Below are 19,744 nucleotides of genomic sequence, written 5' to 3' on the forward strand. Positions count from 1 at the left end.
TGAAATTGATTGGACTAAAATGCAATTAAAGGTGTAGGAATCAAATGTCATAACTGACTCAAAGTAAGAAAAACAATAGAAAGACCCCAAATGATTTTTTTTGCTCAATTTAGGTCCACATTTGCAAAGACTCATGTGACCCCAAGTTGAATTTTTCAATTTTTAAATGGCCAAAATGCAGAGGGAATTAAAGGAAAATATTGGATATTTTCCCATATTTTTTTAGGCCGAAAATGCTATTTTTTGTGAATTTTGGGTATTTTTCTAATATACGGAAAATACTAAAAAATGTGAAAAATATCAAAAAAATATTTTTTGTTCAAAAATGGATCCTTAAGCTTGGCCAAGGCTTCCAAAATTGATTTTTCGATTTTATGAATTTTTATGGATTTTTAAAGATTTTTTAAAAGAAAAACTGATCAAAAATCGAGTGTCAATGACCATGGAATCATTAATTTCTCACTAAATACCCTTGTCCGAGCCTGTCCAAAAATGTCTCCGAGCTATTGTGGCTCAGGCTAGGCCTGTGGGCACGCGAGTTGCCGGACCCATCATTGGTTCTATTAGACGGTCACCACTCTAAAGCTTTGATCAAGTTGATCGCACTGTGGATCATCGCAACATTTCCAAATCAAGCTGGACTTAGAGAGCAATCTTGAGGCGGTGCCATGGATACCAAGAGAAAATCGAGAAATACTCAAGAGTTTGTCTTACTTTTGTTAGATAAGTACATGTGCAGGAGGTTCCCCTAGAAACATATACGTGATACACTAGAAAAGACGAGAGCATGTATAATTAAGTTTTTTTCTATTAACACTAACTCACAAGAGCGTCAATCATATCACACTAACCGGAGAAAAATCGAGTTCACAGTAGTGGAGTTCGGGAAAAGGCAGGGGCTTTTGAAAAAAGACTAACACTTTATACTTTTGAGTTAGACAAGATAGAGAAAAAACTATGGAGACCGGGTGGCAACGTTTTCCGCTATAGCAATGTGGGGTAGGCACTTCTTGAGGAAGTTTTTACCAGTCAAGTCTTTCGGCTGCGTTTCGTTCGGCTTTGTAGAAAAATCTTTAAGGAGATGCAAAGACTTTACGTTAGAGGGTTTTCATGAGAAGGTGGCGAAATTTTCGGTTGTAGCACCATGGGGTAGGCGCCGCTTGAGGAATGTTTTACCAACCGGGTCGTTCGGGTGCGTTTGGTTCGGCTTTCAAAAAAAAATCTTTAAAGAGATGCAAAGACTTTATGTTAAAGGATTTTCATGAGAGGCACTCATTTTCGTAATTACGGTAGTTGCTAAGAAGTTGTGTCAAGTAATCTTGGAAAATTTCATGATAGTTGCCACGTTATTATTATTCCAATTATTGTCGAATTAATTGAATTAATGATACGAGGCCTTAATTATAAATATTCATAAGTGAGAGGATTCATCCTATAAAAACAAGTTAAAAGAGCCAATGGGCGAGTGGAACAAGTTATATTCCATATAGTATAGATGCGGTTGTACAGTGTAGCTATGATGTGCTTTAATAGTGCCACGAAGTATTGTAACTTTTTTGTTTAGTACATGCACTAAAGCTATAGAACTTCGAAGGTCAAATGAAAATTAGTCCCATAGCTTGAAGACGTGCTAAAAGGGATGGGATAGCTTCGTGTCACCTTCTTGCTTGGCTGGTGGGACAGAGCAAGAACTTTGTCGGTAATGGAAAGTATCAATTATCAATAAAATTATTTAAAAAAATCTTAAATTCATTATACAACAGTCTATTCAATCTAAAATAATATTAAAATATAATTTAAAATTGTAAACCCGCATTTCCATGCGTGCCACTAAAATTGTATTTTTAGAAATGCGTGATAAGGTAACACAAACTTATAAACCCACTTTTCTCTTATATAAACTTTTTGCAATGGTTAAAAATTCTCACAATTTATCATAGTCCTAAAATCAACAGCTATGAAAAATTATTTTTGAACTTTTATTTTTGTGTGCAATGTAAGCACTTATGTTTTCTTTTATAAACTTTTTTGTAGGAATTAAAAATTCTCTTTTGGGAATATATATATGACTATAAATTCTCATACAATTATTTTTAGAAATGAGCGAAAAGGGAATTTTTAACTAGATTTTTTCCTTTCAACCAAAAAAAAAAAAAACTAGATTTTTTCCTTTTATGAAACTTTTGTGATTATTAGAATTTATGACCTGAGAATTTATCGTGACCCTTAGCTTCTTGTTTTTGTTTTTTTTTTGTTTTTGCGGGTTCGTAGCCCTTAGTTCAACAGCTATAAGTGATGCGATTTCATTTACTTTATTATTTTTTTGATAATTAATTATAGTAATAAAACCACAATGATTCTTATCACTATCGAAGAAGCTCATTGTGTAATTCTCTTCTTAAAGATGACAAGTACCATGTAATAAAACTAAAGCTCATAAAAAGCTATTTGAGAACAAAATAGAATATTTACGTGCCACAGATCTTTGATCATGTATCTACTTAGAACACACACACACATCAATTTAATTACCATGAATATATTATTTTTGTCCATCGTTCAGAGATTAATTACCAAATATCGCATAAGACTTAGAGATTTGTTCTTCTAAAATGACCACGAAAGGTAAAGCTCGCACGTAAACAGTCGATTTAAATTTTACTTTCTGCAGTTTACTGATGAGGAAGAATGCGGCTGGAGGATTCATCACAGTCAAAGAAAGACCCAAGTGATATTGCCGCTGCATTACAGAACGCTTTGATCCTTACAGAACGGAGTTTTTTCTTCTTTTGTTGGGTCAGATCTCAGAATGGAGTAAACCGACCATTGATTTCTCAAATATGTGCAACCTATGGAACACAACCATTGCAGCTTGACAAGGATAGACACATCTAAAGATGACATTCTCATAAACCACAGCATCACACACTGATAATAACTGGAAGAAAAAGCGTAATTCACGACCATACTACTACAACTGGAACCAGTGGACTCGCCGAAATGCCACGCAAATGGATATAAAATAGATAAAGCCATTAATAGAGAAATAGCAGAAGCAGTTATCTTGAAATGGATCATCATGCAGATGCTTCCTTCTCACTGAAGAATATGTCTGTGAGCACCTTCTTGGAGTGCAAAGAAGCATTCAACAGCTTTATGGCCTACAAACCAGATAACAACAGAATCAGAAGCTTTCACTGAACATTTCGCAGCCATGGGTAATGAATTGTCATGGTGCTAAAATATCATAGAGAATTAAGTCCTCAAATTCGATTTAGTAACAATCCAGACCTTATCAGTTATCTTTAACTAAGAAACTAACAAGTCGTGAAGATTTGTTTAGAAAAAGTGCTGATGCACACTACTCCTTAACTATGAATTATCATCCTTGTCATGAAGATGTGATTTTACCCAACAATGGATCTACTTTTTTTTCTAAACCCAAGCCCTTTTTTGTGTCGGGGTAGGATATCACTAAACCTTTTGCAATGTTAGCAGCGTGGCCGTAACAGAAGAGAGACTCGTAGCGCAAGTTGGAATGCATAAATCTGACATGTAGTCAATGGCGACACTACTACCATCCATATCCCAGCAATGGCTCACTGAAATCTCTTAACTATCATCAGAAATGCTCCAACTAACATCGCTTCTACGTGTTATTCAATGATCCTTCAATTTTCACTAACATCTACATGAATAAAAGGCATAATATGTCCTGGAGCATGACGAAAAAGCTGCTAGTAATTTTAAGCCTGGAAACGAAAAAAAAAAGATACAGGATATTAGAAAGGGGTTGCAGGCCTTGCCTCATCCATCCCAAAATCTACCACCTTCTCTTCAACATCCCCAAGTTCCTGCACATTGAACTTGTTGATGAGAGTAACACAAGAAATGGTGGACATAGGCTTCACGACCGGATCATCCATCACCATGTATGTCACAACGCCTTTCACATAACCACCCTCACTGCCGGATGTCTCGGACGAGGATGACACAGCTGGCCCAACAACCCATGAAATTTCGGTACTCATATTGTTACCGCAATTTGGGCATCTTGCCGAGGGGGCATCGGTGACATAGTTACATCTCCAAGAAGCACCAGAGCATCCGTAGTAGTCGGTTGGCGCGGAAGCTGAAGCTTCAGGTAATAACAAGGGAAGCTCCGGACCACTTGCTCGGTAACTTGGGCTTCAACGAGTCTCTTTACGGTTAGTTTTTAAATATATTTCACTCGAGATTCTCAATACTCTTGTAGACGTTGCCTAAGCTAGCAGTGGGCCTCCACCGGTGAGGAAACTAATAACAGTTCCAACCGGTAAAGCCAAACAATGGAAAAGGAAATCCACAAAGTCCTTTCCAGCTTCAGCAAAAAGAACCGTGTGGCTTCTCCGGTCAACAAGAAGCTTCAAGCTCATCTTAGTCGCTGCCATGGCTGTTTTTGTTCTTGACCTGTCAAGAGAATTAGACCAATCTGAAAAATAGCCTTCCTTCCTATGTTCTTGAGATAAAAGCCAAATTAAATCTCAACGTGCTTGGTTGTTTTTTGCCATTTTGTAACACTTGCGCTTGAGTTTGTAATGTTATACTGTTGTAATATCAGCTTCTCAAATCTCATAAAATGAAAAATGTCTACAGGTTCTCATGGCTGGGGCTAGGCCTTGCAGGCGCCGGAGTTACCCAGACCATCATGCATCTATTTGGCAGTCACCCCTCTTAAGCTTTGATCGATGTCGATCGTACCGGACCATAAAAAAACTATCAAATCAAGCAATCGGGAGGCAGTATCCACAGAAACCGAGAGAAAATCAAGAAATACTCAAAGATTTGTCTCTTTTGTTGCATAAGCAGATGCGCAAGAGTTTCACGAACCAACATCTACGTGATACAACCGACTCCTGTTGGGGAAAATACGAACCCTTGCTCTACAATGATGCGAGTAACGAAAAGGCGAGAGCAAGTCTACTTCAGTTTCGCACTAACCAGGAGAAAATCGTCAAACTGGGCTTCTCGATCGTGGCTTCGACCCTGCAAGCGCAAGAGCTGCTTCCTTCACGGGTCATGGTCAACAGACGGAGAGCTTTGCCTTTCTTATAGTGGAGTTTGGGAAAAGGCCGGGGCTTTTGGAAAAGGCAACAGCTTTTTTTCTTTTGGGTCCGAGGAAATTATTAGCACAGGTTCTTCGGGGAGAAGTTTTTAGCTATAGCACCTTCTTGAGGAAGTTTTCGCAATGGGGTCTTCTCCCGACAAATGTTCGACGTGACTTGATCGCAGGTAGACCTGGGAACATGCATGTATACAAGGCCCAAGGGTGATCGGTTCCCAATGGTTAGGAATGGAGAGGACGGTTCTCGAATTGGGAACTGGACCAAGGCCGTGAAACGTTATCCGGTTTTGGGTGAGCCAATGAAACGGTGGCACATAACCCGCAGAGATGTTCTTCTCCGACGCATCCCGGGGACCAACAATATCGGCATCCGCTTTCATCCCGATGAAAGCGTCGAGAAAAGGAAGAAGAGTGAGACCTAATGCTTGGCTCGATCATTGAAAATAGTTCGGAGCGGGCAAGCGAGAAAAGTACAGTTTGTATCTCCAAGCTAAGGGCGTGCATTGCAACACTTCTACTTCAAAAATTAATTTATAATCAAAAATTAATTTTTCTGTTTTTACTTTTGAGTAGAAGTGATTTTTCTACTTCTACTCTAGAAGTTGATTTATGATTAGAGAAAAAAATTTGATAATAAGGCAAAATTTTTGCTTCTGAAATACGAATTCATTTGGTAATGGTTGAAAATTTCTACTTTTAGAACATTATTAACACAAAATCTTTTACGAAAAATTATTGTGATCGATCGAAAAATCTATACCTCACTTTAAATTTTTTAATTTTTTTAAAGAATAATTTTTATTATAAAAAAATCTTATTTACTTTTTAAAACTAAAAAAAATATTATTTGCGTGTGTGTGGAGGGGGGAGGGGGGAGAGGGCGGCAACGGGCAATGGTCGGTGGCGGCGGGCAATTATCGACGGCGGGCGGTGGGCACGGCGGGTGATAGTCGGCGGCGGTGGGCGGCCGTAGGTTGACGGTGGGCATCAACGACATATGTCGATGGTGGGCGGCGATCGGCATCGACAATGAAGGCGTCGTTGGGAGAGAAGCGCCGAAAATGAAAAGAGGCTGAAATGAGAGAGATATTGATATTGAAGAATTGGGTGGAAACCACATTATCTATTTTATTTATGGTAACGGCTAACTACTTAACAAAGTTAACAAGGATGCACGAAGTCATTGCAAAGAGTCGGATTTTGGACGGGAAAGGACATGTCATGTCTATCCCGTGAGCAATGTATATATAGCTCTCCTTCACATTATGAAAAAATAAAATAAGTGTCGAAGTTTAGACAATCATTTCTTCTTGCTTATTTTATGGCACCTCGCGAGCATTGAATATTGTTATCTTGTCTTTGGTGTCCCTTTTTCTGTTGGATTTTTTTAGTTCTATCTTTTTGCCTAGGCCGTCCTTTTATCCTTTGGGCTCGGGGAACCTAACGACTCCCGGTCAGTTCATAGTAAATTTATTGATGGTCAGTTCATAGTAAATCTATTGATTGCTTGAACCACATGGATCAGTTCACATAAAACACATTCATCCCGACGTTACAAGCATATACACATTCAAGAACTTGTTTTCTTAGCAAGCTAACATATAGTAGAGACTAATTTCACATCGCGGATCAAATAGTTTCATCAGCATTTCACAAAGTAGCAAGAGCAAACTACCCCAACAAGCCAATACGAATGGAGAGTGTTTGAAATTGAAGAATAGCATTTCACTTGAGATCACCGTTTTGGAATGCAATGAAGTGCTCAACGACTTTATGGCCCGAGTAAAGATCGCACGGCACAAGACAAGTTATTAAGAATGGGTGCTTGAGAAAAATCAAGTTATAAAAACAGGGGGTGCTTCAGGTTTCTAGCAAACAATAGCTCACATAATCTGAACTTGATCATGAAGCTGTATGGCTTCTAAAAAATCTACGTCCCAAACACCATAATTAGATTGGAATGTTTAGTTTCTTCTTCCAAATGCTGAGCATTGATGTGCTCTTAGTTGATGAGTTGACCACATATTGATGGGATGGATCAAGCCTTGTAATCTCATACGAACATCGTAGTTAGCTCTAGAACTGGTTGGTTATTCTCTTATGCCATGTTCCCGACCGGACATACAACTACCAGTTGAAAATCAACCTTCAGATTTCATTGTTTTATCCTAAATGGGGTCGAAATATTTGTAAGAGGTTGCGACTTTTGTGGGCCTTACCTCGTCCATGCCAAAGTCGATCACCTTCTCTTGGAGATCCCCAATTTTGTGCGCATTGTACCGGTTGAGGAGAGTAATGCAAGAGATGTTGGACATGGGCTTCATGACCGGACCGTCCATCGCCATGTATGTGACCATGCCTCTCACGTAACCGCCCTCCCCACTAGGTACCTTGGCCGAGGATGCGGCACCAGCAGCCGGCCCCGGGACCCATGACAGTTTCTTGCTCATCGTATTGTTGCAACCAGGACATCTTGTAGAAGGGGAATCCGTCACGCCTATCGCATGAAGCGCCCTGCGTAGCGAAAACCATTAGCGATACGAGGGCAAATGTAGTAGTTAAATGGTGCTGAAGGTGGAGCTTCGGGCAACAACTAGCGCGTAACATCCGGATTGGAGCTCTGTGCTTTGGGATTCAACAAAGCCTCTTTCTATTTAAGTTCGATAGATGGATATCCGAGATTCTCGACACTCGTATAAAGATTGTACAAGCCACCCACCATGCCCGCTTTGGGGAGAAGACTCACAATAGTTCCAACTGGCAAAGCCGGAAAATGGAAAAGGAAATCCACAAAGTCCTTTCTGGCTTCGACAAAGAGGACGGTGTGGTTTCTCTTATCAACAAGAAGCTTCAAACTCATCTTCTTGGTTTCTGCCATGCTCGGCCTTCGTCTATGCAGAGAATCAAGCATAACCATAAGCCAGTTATCCATGATTTCGGCTACAACACGAAGGGAATCGGGCTTGGTGCGGGCAAGCTAAGTCTAACATCGAGCCTAAAAACTCTCATGCCCGGCCCATAATTGGAAAAAGGGAAAAAGTCAACTAGTCCGTTTAACTTGCATTTTACTTTTCAATCGAGCTCATTTAATCGGTGCAATTGATCCTAACTCGTGCAACTTGTGCCATGGAATCATTAATTTCTCGCTAAATACCCTTGTCCGAACCTGTCCAAAAATGTCTCCGGGCTATTGTAGCTCGGGCTAGGCCTGTGGGCACGCGAGTTCTTGGACCCATCATTGGTTCTATTAGACGGTCACCACTCTAAAGCTTTGATCAAGTTGATCGCACTGTGGATCATCGCAACATTTCCAAATCAAGCTGGACTTAGAGAGAGCAATCTTGAGGCGGTGTCCATGGAAACCAAGAGAAAATCGAGAAATACCCAAGAGTTTGTCTTACTTTTGTTAGATAAGTACATGTGCGGGAGTTTCCCCAAGAAACATATACGTGATACACTAGAAAAGACGAGAGCATGTATAATTAAGTTTTTTTCTATTAACACTAACTCACAAGAGCGTCAATCATATCACACTAGGGGTGTCAATGGTTCGGTTCGGTTCGATTATTCAAATAATCGAACCGAATCGAACTATTAAGGAATATGCCCGAACTCAACCGAATTCCGTCCGAACCGAACCGAACCGAATTGAAAAACTCGGTTTGGTTCGGTTCGGTTCGGTTCTGTTTTCGGTTCTATTATTTATTTATTTATTATTTATTTGTATTTTTGCTCTTCACTTTTCATGAAGATGGTTTCTAAAAATTCCATCAAACACCTAAATTTCACAAGGGGCTTCGGGAGCGTGGTTCACAATATCTATTAATCATCATAACAATCCCATAGACATCTTTCACCAAACAATTACTAGTGACGTAAGAAGTACCCGATACTTTTAAAGTCATGTCACGTAACATCTTCAAGAAAGGAAGAATTCCACGGGCATATTCCCAATCGACAATAGTAGGCAATCCGGTCCCTCCTCTCACCTTGGAAAGCTCTTCAAAAAATTTGCGATCCTCAATCTCTAACGAGATAAAAGCCTTTTCAAACTTTAAAGCCGCTTCCAACATCAAGTATGTAGAGTTCCAACGAGTCTCTACATCCAAACATACAAGACTCTTAGACTCGATATTTTCTAACTCAATGCACTTCTTAAACCGTTGCAATCTTGATGGAGAGGACCTCACATAACGCACAACCGAGCGTATTCTAACAATTGAATCATCAATTTCTTTCAACCCCTCTCTCACAATCAAGCTCAATATATGTGCGCAACATCTCATGTGGAGTAACTCACCATCCAATAGTAGAGAGTTCCAATGGATGAGTCTCTTTTTCAAGTATTGGACTCCCAAGTCATTAGAGCTTGCATTATCCACGGTAATAGAAAAAATATTTTTAATCCCCCAACCAATCAAACATTTCTCCACCGCTTTTCCTATAATCTCACCCGAATGTCCCGGAATTTGACAAAAATTCAAAATTCTTTTTTGCAACTTCCATTCACCGTCTACAAAATGTGCGGTAAGACACATATAACTCAAGTTTTGACACGAAGTCCATGTGTCGGTTGTAAGACATACTCTTGGAGATGTATCAGAAAAATATGTTTTTAACTTGTTTCTTTGCTCCAAGAATCGGTCATAACAAGCTTGCCTCAAGGTGTTTCTTGAGGGGATTAAAAACTTTGGTTGGATTCCCCTCACGAATTTCCGAAATGCCTCATTTTCTACAAACTTGAGAGGCAATTCAGCAACAATGAACATGGCGGCTAGGTCTTTTTGACTTATGTCTTGGTCGAATTTCCCCTGGACAGATGAACTACCTAACCCAACAAGTTGACCCGATGCATCTTTTTGCCTTTTCTCCACGTTCCCATAAGGATATTGCTTACATCTCTTTAAATGATTAAGCATTGCAGTTGTCCCATGCTTAAAAACAATAGAAGCCTCACAATATACACATTCGGCTTTACCTTGGCCATCATCTATCTCTTTAAAGTGATCCCACGCATCGGATCTCGTCGACCTCCTTTTATTTGTGCTAGAAGCTTCACTCATTGAATCCATCTACCAATCAAAGAATATCAGTTTCCATATCAAACTGAAATTTTTAATTTCTGCAACTACCAATATCATGTAAAGAAACCCAAAAGACCAGAATTTGTAATCTTTTTTTTTTTTGTGGCTAATATGGGTATCAAGTGCAGCATAAGAGGAGAAAAGCAAAGCTGCCCCTGTATGGTAATGAGAAGTGGTCTTACCAAGCTTTGTCCCAACAAGAACAATTGGGACACTAGGCGCGTAATGCTTCAGCTCGGGAATCCACTGGTAATGAAACCAAAGATACAGACAGTTTATCAGCAATGGAGAGAGAGAGAGAGAGAGAGAGAGAGAGAGAGAGAGAGCTTCATTTGTCTAACCTTCTTAGAGACATTTTCATAGCTGCCCTTGCTAATGAGAGAGAATGCTAGAATGAAAACATCTGCCCCACGATAACTCAAAGGTCTTAGTCTGTTGTAATCCCCATAAAGATTCTAAGGCAGCATTCAGGATCTGCAAGCAGGGTCCATGAAATACAATTTCATAGATAGCATAGCTAATTTTTTACCCAAAATATCCTCAATGCATCGAACAACAAACATGCACAGCAGCAACTTCCAAATTTAGACAAGCCATGAGACACAATCCCACCCCCACTGATACCACGTCAGATCAGTAGAAAGAACATGAGCAGTAATTGTTTGATGCTTTTGCTCTCCAGGCAAAAGCCCTTGTAAGAGGCGGCAGCATCGCAGACTTCTATAAAAAGTAGTGTTTGACAAACTTTCCATCTTTTATACAATGCTTATTTTCTTGCTCATTAGATTTCTGCTCCTCCAGTGCTTCACTCTGTCACGACTGTATCTAGTCAAAAAGGTTAATTTCTCATGAATGCCCGAGGGAATGACCCGCAAGCTGATATACTAATGCATGGAGATTTTATTTGCAGACATGAATAACATGCTTGATATATATTCTCGAAGGTCACTGTAAATTGATTATGGAAATGGTCTTAATTTTTCTTTTACTATACAGATACAGGAGAGATGTAATTATAATATAAAACAGAAATGTCGCTAACATAGGTTCTTCATCTTGAAGATCATTGGGCATAAATACTTGCACCGTCCTCTCAATAAACTTGCACCCATTACTCAAGGGTCTGGTCTCCTCTGATATTAAACTTTTCGAGAAAATGAGAACTAGTTTCGATGTAACTAAATAATAGGTAGAAAACTAGTAAGCCTAATTTCAATAAATCAAGAACTGACTTTTATACGGCACTTCTATGGATACAGAGGCATAGAAGATGAAGTTAATTTCAAAATCAACAGCATGGTCAGTAGGCTATGCACCCGTGAATACATCTCCAATACTAAAAATATTACCTTATTGTCGCATATTTCAGGGATTTTCTGTACTCATCAGCCATATACTACCAGTCATGTAACATGTTATCCCCATACAGGGGGGCTGACCCGCAAGCTGATGATTCAATCAGGACCCAAAGTTTCCAAAAATCGAAATTAAGCAGATCTAAACCCTAACCCTAACCTATCAAGGACGTGGGGGAGGGGGATATCGCTGTTCCTCTCCGCTGCTGCTCAAAATATGTATAAATTAAAATTAGGTCAAATCCCCCCAAGCAAATCCCAGATGACAACACAGAGAGAGAGAGAAGATCCGGACCCTGAATTGATCCGGGCAACTAGCAGCAAGTGCAGAAGAAACCCTAGACCCACCAGAGATTTGGGTGTGGTGGGGAAGAAATCAACAACTATCCAGACAAGAACAGATTAACAACACAAGAAATATTCCCCTCCCCTGCGACAAAAAGAAATGGAGAAATCAAAGGAAACCCTAGAAGCACACCCGTTGTCACCAAGAACGACGATCTTGAGCACTGTTCGCCTGCCTGCGACACCAAGATACAGAGACAAACTGATGTCGTCCTCTTGCACGTGTGTCCGAACGAGAGAGAGTATGATGGAGATTGGAGAGTAGGCTCGTTCGAATGCGATGGAGATTGGAGAGTGCGATGGAGATGCGATGGAGATTCGATGGAGATTGGAGAGTGCGATGGAGATGCGATGGAGATTCGATGGAGATTGGAGAGTGCGATGGAAATTCGATGGAGATTGGAGAGCGGGCGTTGGAGACGAAGACGACCGGACGAGAGACGCGAGATGAGAGACCTAAATTGATTTTTCAGTAGCCATCGTCATTTTACTTTTGGGCTGCTATCGTCGTTTTACTTTTGGGCTTTTCATGGATCCACATTCACTAATTGAATCGAACTGTACCCGAACTGAAAATATCTGAACCGGAAATTTTTTTTTGGTTTTTTCTGCTATCTGAACCAAAAACTGAACCGAACTGAAAATATGTAAAATTTCAGTTTAGTTCAGTTCAATTCAATTTTTGGTTCGGTTTGTGGTGCGGTTTTGACACCCCTATATCACACTAACCGGAGAAAAATCGAGTTCACAGTAGTGGAGTTCGGTAAAAGGCGGGGGCTTTTGAAAAAAGATTAGCACTTTATACTTTTGAGTCGTAGACAAGATAGAGAGAAAACTATGGAGACCGGGTGGCAACGTTTTCCGCTGTAGCACTGTGGGGTAGGAGAAAATATTCGGTGGTTGTTGAAGTCCACGTCAACATCACATGTGGCATAGAAGAGCATATCCGGACCACTGAAAACTCGACACGTGGCGGGGAGGAGAGAGAAACGAAAAAGAAAATATTAGCCGCTCAAAATTTCCTCTCTCCTCTGCTACGCCCATGATGTTATGTATATTCTCCTACAACACTCAAACATTAAATGCCTTCCCTCCCACCTCTCTCTCCTCTTTTCAAATTTGTTCCTCCTTTTTCTCCTCGCACGAACGACAATCCAATCGCCGGCCTTTGGTTCCCGCTTCGGTTTCTTCTCCTTGTGCACGGAACGCCGGTCCAACAGATTCGAGACCTCTCACGCCAAACCCGGGTTCGCTCATTTCGCTTCCTTCTCGCGTTCTCCTTCTCGTTGCGCTTCTTAAGCGAATGGTGATTTCGTATTCGATCGTTTCAATGTTGTGTTTGATCGAAGGTTCGCTGGCCTCTAGTTCTCGCTTCGGTTCCTTCTCGCGAACGCCGGTGCTTGCGAACGCCGGTTCTCGCTTCCGTGCTCGCGAACGCCGGTCCAACTGATTGGAGAACTCTCGCGCCAAACCCAGGTTCGCTAACTTCGCTTCCTTCTCGCGTTCTCCTTCTCGCGGCGCTTCTTAAGCAAATGGTGATTTCGTGTTCAGCCGTTTCAATGTTGTGTTTGATTGAAGGTTCGCTGGCCTCTAGTTCTCGCTTGGGTTCCTTCTCACGAACGCCGGTTCTCGCTTCTGTGCTCGCGAACGCCGGTGCTCGCGAACGCCGGTTCTCGCTTTTGTGCTCGCGAATGCCGGTCGAACAGATTGGAGAACTCTCGCGCCAAACCCGGGTTCGCTAACTTCGCTTCCTTCTCGCGTTCTCCTTCTCGCCGCGCTTCTTAAGCAAATGGTGATTTCGTGTTCGGTTGTTTCAATGCTGTCTTTGACCGAATACCACCGCTTGAGTAATGAATTTTTGCCTGATGTTGGTTGCGCATAGTTTGCAAAAGTTGGGAATTGTTACATGGGAAAGAGATGAGTTCTTTGACTTTTCTAGAACGGATGGGTCTTGCGGCATTTGGAAACCACATTAATCGTGTCACTTTTGGAAATTGGTAGTTGCTGTTGCTATTTGTTTGAGAAGGGGGAACTACAAACCGATGCGGTGCGTTCTGCTTTTACGCATAGCCGATCTTGGGTCATTCCGCTTCGGTCTTCTTTATTGCCGCCGACCATGAAGTCACTATAAAACGTTGAGGTCATTCTTTGTAATACTGATTTAGAACCGATGATTGCTTTAACTATAAACCGTAGATCTTTTGCAACTCGTCTTAGCTTAACCTTTTCTTTTGCTTCGGTTTGTGAAAGGCGACAACGTTGAGGTCATTGCTGTAATAATGATTTAGAAGCGCGTGTTTACAAGGTGTGACTATTGTTTTACATATATTGTTTTCACGAAACCCCATCTTGTTCTATCATAACCGAAATTAAGTATGGACATACAAAAACTTGTGCACCGACTTACATTTTTACTATTATTCAGCAGATAATTTCTATTCCTCGGTAGCTAATTCGATGTGTTTTCGAGAAAAATGGGTATGACTATCTCTTTAGATTTTAAGTTTGTTTTCTAGAGTTTATCTTTCTTCTTAAAATGATTAGAATTTTTTGAAAAAACTTGTAGAGGTTGCAGAGGATAATATCATCGTGCATAACGTTGATAAAGAATTTAAATTTAGAACTGGCATGACATTTCCTAATGAAGACGAAGCTTATAATGCGTACAATGCATATGCAATTTGTAAGGGATTTGGAGTGCGAAGAGGACAAAAATCAAACAATAGCAAAGGAATATTGCGAATATGCACATTTTTGTGTAATTGTGAAGGATACTCTCCACCAATCCCACCTCATGAACAAAGAGATGTTTATAGGACCGTGAAAAGAACCGGATGTAAAGCATGCATCAAATTCAAAATCGAAGATGGAGTTTGGGTAGTTACCAAGTTTGAGGAGGTTCATAATCATCCATTCATTGATGATAAACAAAAACATCTCATACGGTCATATCGGCATATAATAGATAGTGATAAGAGTATTTTGACTTCTTTGGCTGGGGCTGGTATAAGGGCTACGAAAGCATATTCATACCTTAGTGGCGAAGCGGGGGGACAAGAGAATGTTGGCTTTACCTCTCGTGATTGTCAAAATTTCTACCAATCAAAGAGAAGGGACTTGATTAGTGCGGGTGATTGTCAAAGGCTCATTAATCATTTCAATGACTTGCAAACAGATGGAAGCAATTTTTCTTATACTTTTCAATTGGATGAGGACCAAAGATTGACCAATTTTTTTTGGTCCGATGGTGTATCTAAACTGGATTATGAAGCTTTTGGAGATGTTGTGGTATTTGACACTACTTACCGCACAAATAAATACAATATGATATGTGCACCTTTTGTTGGCTTAAATCATCATTGGAAAAATGTTCTATTTGGATGTGCATTTCTATTGGATGAAACTATTGCTTCTTTTGTGTGGGCATTTCAATCCTTTTTAAAGGCAATGGGTAATAAAGCGCCCAAGACTATATTCACCGATCAAGATCATGCAATGGCAAATGCCATTAAAACTGTTCTTCCGAACACTAATCATCGTCTATGTATATGGCATATTGGAAAAAATGTTGTGCATCATATATCACATCTTCTAAGATCGTCGGGCTTTCGTGATAAGTATTGGCATAAGCTTTTATATCAATGCGAATCCGAACTTGAAATGGAGAACATTTGGAAAGCTATGTGTCATGAGTGGAACTTGGGGGACAACAAGTGGTTGGATAATTTGTATCATTTGCGTCATAAATGGTGTCTTGCATTTGGTCGAGATACTTTTTCTGCGGGTATTAGATCCACGCAAAGAAGTGAGAGCACTAATAGTGTATTTCAAGATATGGCATGTAAGACCATGACTTTGTCTGAATTTGTGAGTCATTATGAGAAGCAAGCAGAAAAAAATGCGCAATGCTGAAGTTATTGATGATTTTGAGTGTGCTCGAGGAAAGCCTCGGATTATGGTTGCGAATAGTGGAATACCGAAACATGCTGCACATGTCTACAGTCATGTCATTTATAGAAAATTCCAAGCTGAGTTCTTGCATGTTATGTCCGAACATATTCTGAGATCGGATACCGATGGGCCATTGCACACTTATATACTGGGAGCTGAAAGTAGTGAAAGAAAGCATATTGTCCATTTTTTCTCAAGCGATTCTACCATTACATGTAGCTACAAGTTATTTGAGATGCAAGGATGGTTATGCAGGCATACTTTATGTATATTGTCACACGTTGTAAATGTTACAAGCATTCCATCACAATACATTTTGAAGAGGTGGACAAAAGCTGCAAAAGAAAATAGTCTTTGTGATGATGTTGGAGAAAGCTTTCATGATGCGATAAAGTCAAAGACATTGCGCTTGAAGAGGTTGATGCAATTGTCTTTCAGTGTTATGATCATCGGTGCAAATCATGATATTACGGAGAAGATGGCAACATCAAACTTGTTGCATCTCCGCTCTCGTATCACGAATAAAATGCGGTCTCTCACAGGTGAAGATGATGTTAATTTGTTGTGGGAAAATGATGAATCTCAATATGCAGAAAATTGTGGAATTCAAATACTCGATCCCCTTCGGAGAAGGCCAAAAGGTGTATCAAATACTCGATTGAAGGGCGCTAGTGAGAAGCGAAAGAGAAAGGAATCTTCGTCAACAGGATAGACTTGACCCCAGGTGCATCATGTAAGAAAAGCCCTTTCTTTATTGTTTGTGGTTCATTGATGTGTAATTATGTCTTGTTGGGTTTGGTTTAAAAAGCAAATCGGATAACCAACAATAGAGTCAAAACCGGTTCTTCCTATTGGTGTAAAAGGCGGATCAGATATCATCTCAAATGTGCATGCATCTACTAGTAGCATATGTCTGTATGATGTTGTTACTTGTTCAAATGTGCGCACAAAGGCCCTCTCAATAGTTTATTCTTGAGAGGGATGAGAGAGAGGCTTACCTTGGAGACCGAATGGCGCAAGGAATTGTCAAACAACACATAGCTTCATATTTCAGGAAAAAAAGTTAGAGATTGTGAAGGATTATGAAAGAATAATCAACTTTCTTTTTCTTCCCATGGAAGTGAATGACAATGTCTCGGATCCTTAGTCTCTACTCTACAGAAGGACATAAGATATAATGGCCTGCAAATAGTAGAGTTATGTGTGCCAAAAATAATATGTTGTTGCAATAAGTTTCGTGCGGCATTTGGGGTGGATAAGGACCCTCAAGCCTAAGATGATTAATTCTTCATCTTTTGCTTTTTGTCCAATCCCCTGATTTGAAAAAGGAATGAGTTCCTCACTAGCATGTTCCTTGTGGCATGAGGTAATATAGCTCATTGATAGTAGCATTCACGATCTTTGAGAATCAATAATCACCATTTGGACCATGGTTAAGGAGATTGTTTTTTCTCTTTTTACTAATGCTCATTCAATCCTTTATGAAAAACTTATTGTCCGATCGACATAGGGTTTCCTTTTGTCTCAGAGTGGGAATTATTTTATTTAGATTGTTAGCACTTATCAAACCAGCTTGTAATGCATGAAAAGACCAAATAACGATCCTTTAGTCCATTAATTTTGCTTGCTCAATGTCTTCTTGTCTTGATTTGGAAGCACCGAAATTTCTGTGTTTCACATTTAGAGTTGTCAATTTCTGTTAATAGGTCATGTTTGTGCATAAAATTTGTGTGCTCAAACAGGTTGTTATGATTATAACGCGCACAAAACTGGTTCTTCCTGTTGGTCTAAAAGGCAAATCAGATATCATCTCAAATGTGCATGCATCTACTAGTAACATATGTCTTTATGATGTTGTTACTTGTTCAAATGTGCGCGCAAAGGCCCTCTCAATAGTTTATTCTTGTGTCTACGTCCTGGAGGCAATGAGTGGTGTTTATAAGGTAATAATGGACCTCATATATTTTCTCATCATTTAGAAACCAGTAGAACTAGTTTTGACTCTATTGTTTGTTATATGATATGGGGAGTGTTTATTCTTTTTTCCTTGTACCTCTCCATTTGCCTAATAATGGACCTCATTTTGTTTTCCATTCTTCCTGTTGTGTTTATTTTCAATGGTATCTCCTTTATGTACTTAGCTTTAGATTTTTTTTTTTTTTTTGCAGATGCGGACAAGAGCAGGCGTTAATGGGAGGACATCAACAAAAGGCGGGATTCTTAGTTAATGGGAGCAGCTTTGTAGCTAATATTTATTTTTATGCTTTGGAAACTTTCGGAAGTACAATTCCCTTTTTGGCATAATATGTTCTTTCTCTTGTAATTGATAGCCTGGTAAATTGCTAGCAAATTTTTTTTTTTGTCAGAATTGCTAGTAACTTGACAATGTCAATTTTTGTGAATATTGAGGTTGCATATTGCTGTCTTTTTGGAAGACCAAGAATTTCAGCATTTTCAATGAGTTAGGAGGATTTTAAATATTATCTCTTTTGTCATAATTTGTGGGTAAGCTTGTTCAAATCAAATTGCAGGGTTCACGATGTTAACTTTTTTACGAGGCCACTTGGAATGGAGAGACTTCAATATTTTTTCCTCCAAAGCAGTCATTCATGCTCTCACTTTGACTTTTTGCTACCTATGTTTATTCTATTGATCGATCATATTACAAGATACAATGCAATCGACTCTCACTAAGTACCAACAAAAGCGAAGGCATATGATCCAAATGCACTGTTATTTTTTCTTCCCCGCTAGTGTTTCCTTTCGTATGGTGTGCGAGTCTTAGGCACCCTTTGGGACATTTTGCAGCGTACATGCATGACTGATTAAATCCGATCAAATTGAGTCGACCCGAGATAGCACCAATTTCGAACGCGAGTTCAATTCGACTCGATTATGGAATCAAGAAAGACAATTCTTTTTTTTTTTTTTTTTTGGTGAAGTAAGTGTGTATAGAACTTTTCAAAAGGCTAGGTACAAGTAAAAACCGGACACAAAAATCATGAACCATGGATGGCGCCGTGTGCCAGCAAGGGTTCAACGGTGAACCGGTTGCAAAATACAAAGCATCGTGTAGGATGCATACACCCGTGCAAGTGTGGACAAAGAGAAACAAGACAAGGCTAAACATGCAGCCCAAACAAAGCAAGAGGAAAGCTAGAAAATAGAGGGCCTACAACAGAAAAGAGAACCCCAAAGCACCGAAATAACGGCACCTAAACATAGAGGTGTACAAAAGGGAGAAGATGATTTTGGAGAGCATGGTCCAAGCCTAAGAAACCATCGAAGAGGTAAAGCATTGACCGAGGTCAAAGCTGGTAAAACCGAGCAACGGCTATATTGTAGCCTTCCGAGCAGCAGAGAAGGAGGCCATGAAAGAGCAGCCGTAAGTGTCAAGCAGAAAGGATCATCACCAATGACAGCAGCACGTGACCTAGACGGCGTAAAAAAGGTAGAGAAGAAGCCAGCAGAAGGAAAGGAAGAACGAGCACTCCGGGGTAGCAGAGGACAACAAAAAGTAGAAAGTTGACAGCAAGGGGACAACCGCAACAGCAAAAGGAACCAAGCCCACACCGAAGGAAAAATGGAGAAACAAAGCAAAGAGGCAACAGAAAAAAAGGAGGAAAGGTAAAAACAAAAGGAGCAAGAGACTCCAAAGCAACAAAAAGAAGGACAATAGAGAAGAGAAAGAAGTCCAGGAGAAGCAACAAGAAGCGTTGATCAGCACTTGGAGCTTCAAGGCAAAAACCAGGTTGAGAGCCCCAATAACGCATGGAGTCCAAGAAAGGACAGCGGCAAATGCAGTCCAACGAGAAGAAATCGAGTTGAAGCTTAAACCCGAGCAGCAGCAAAAGTGTTTTCGATGCAGCAGGGCGTGACAGAAGTGAACCAACAGCCGCACTAAA

General features: G+C 40.1%; 1 long non-coding RNA gene across 1 annotated transcript; it reads right to left on the minus strand.

Annotated features, from left to right (window-relative positions):
* Positions 1-9,967: 9,967 nt before the first annotated feature.
* On the minus strand, positions 9,968-10,191 carry LOC115733703. The gene is made up of 2 exons (XR_004014537.1): positions 10,083-10,191; positions 9,968-10,003 (listed from the first exon to the last, which is right to left on the minus strand). It is a non-coding gene; the product is annotated as an uncharacterized LOC115733703 (long non-coding RNA).
* Positions 10,192-19,744: the final 9,553 nt, after the last annotated feature.

This window comes from Rhodamnia argentea, chromosome 8 (genome assembly GCF_020921035.1).
Source record: "Rhodamnia argentea isolate NSW1041297 chromosome 8, ASM2092103v1, whole genome shotgun sequence".
NCBI classification, from domain to species: Eukaryota; Viridiplantae; Streptophyta; class Magnoliopsida; order Myrtales; family Myrtaceae; genus Rhodamnia; species Rhodamnia argentea.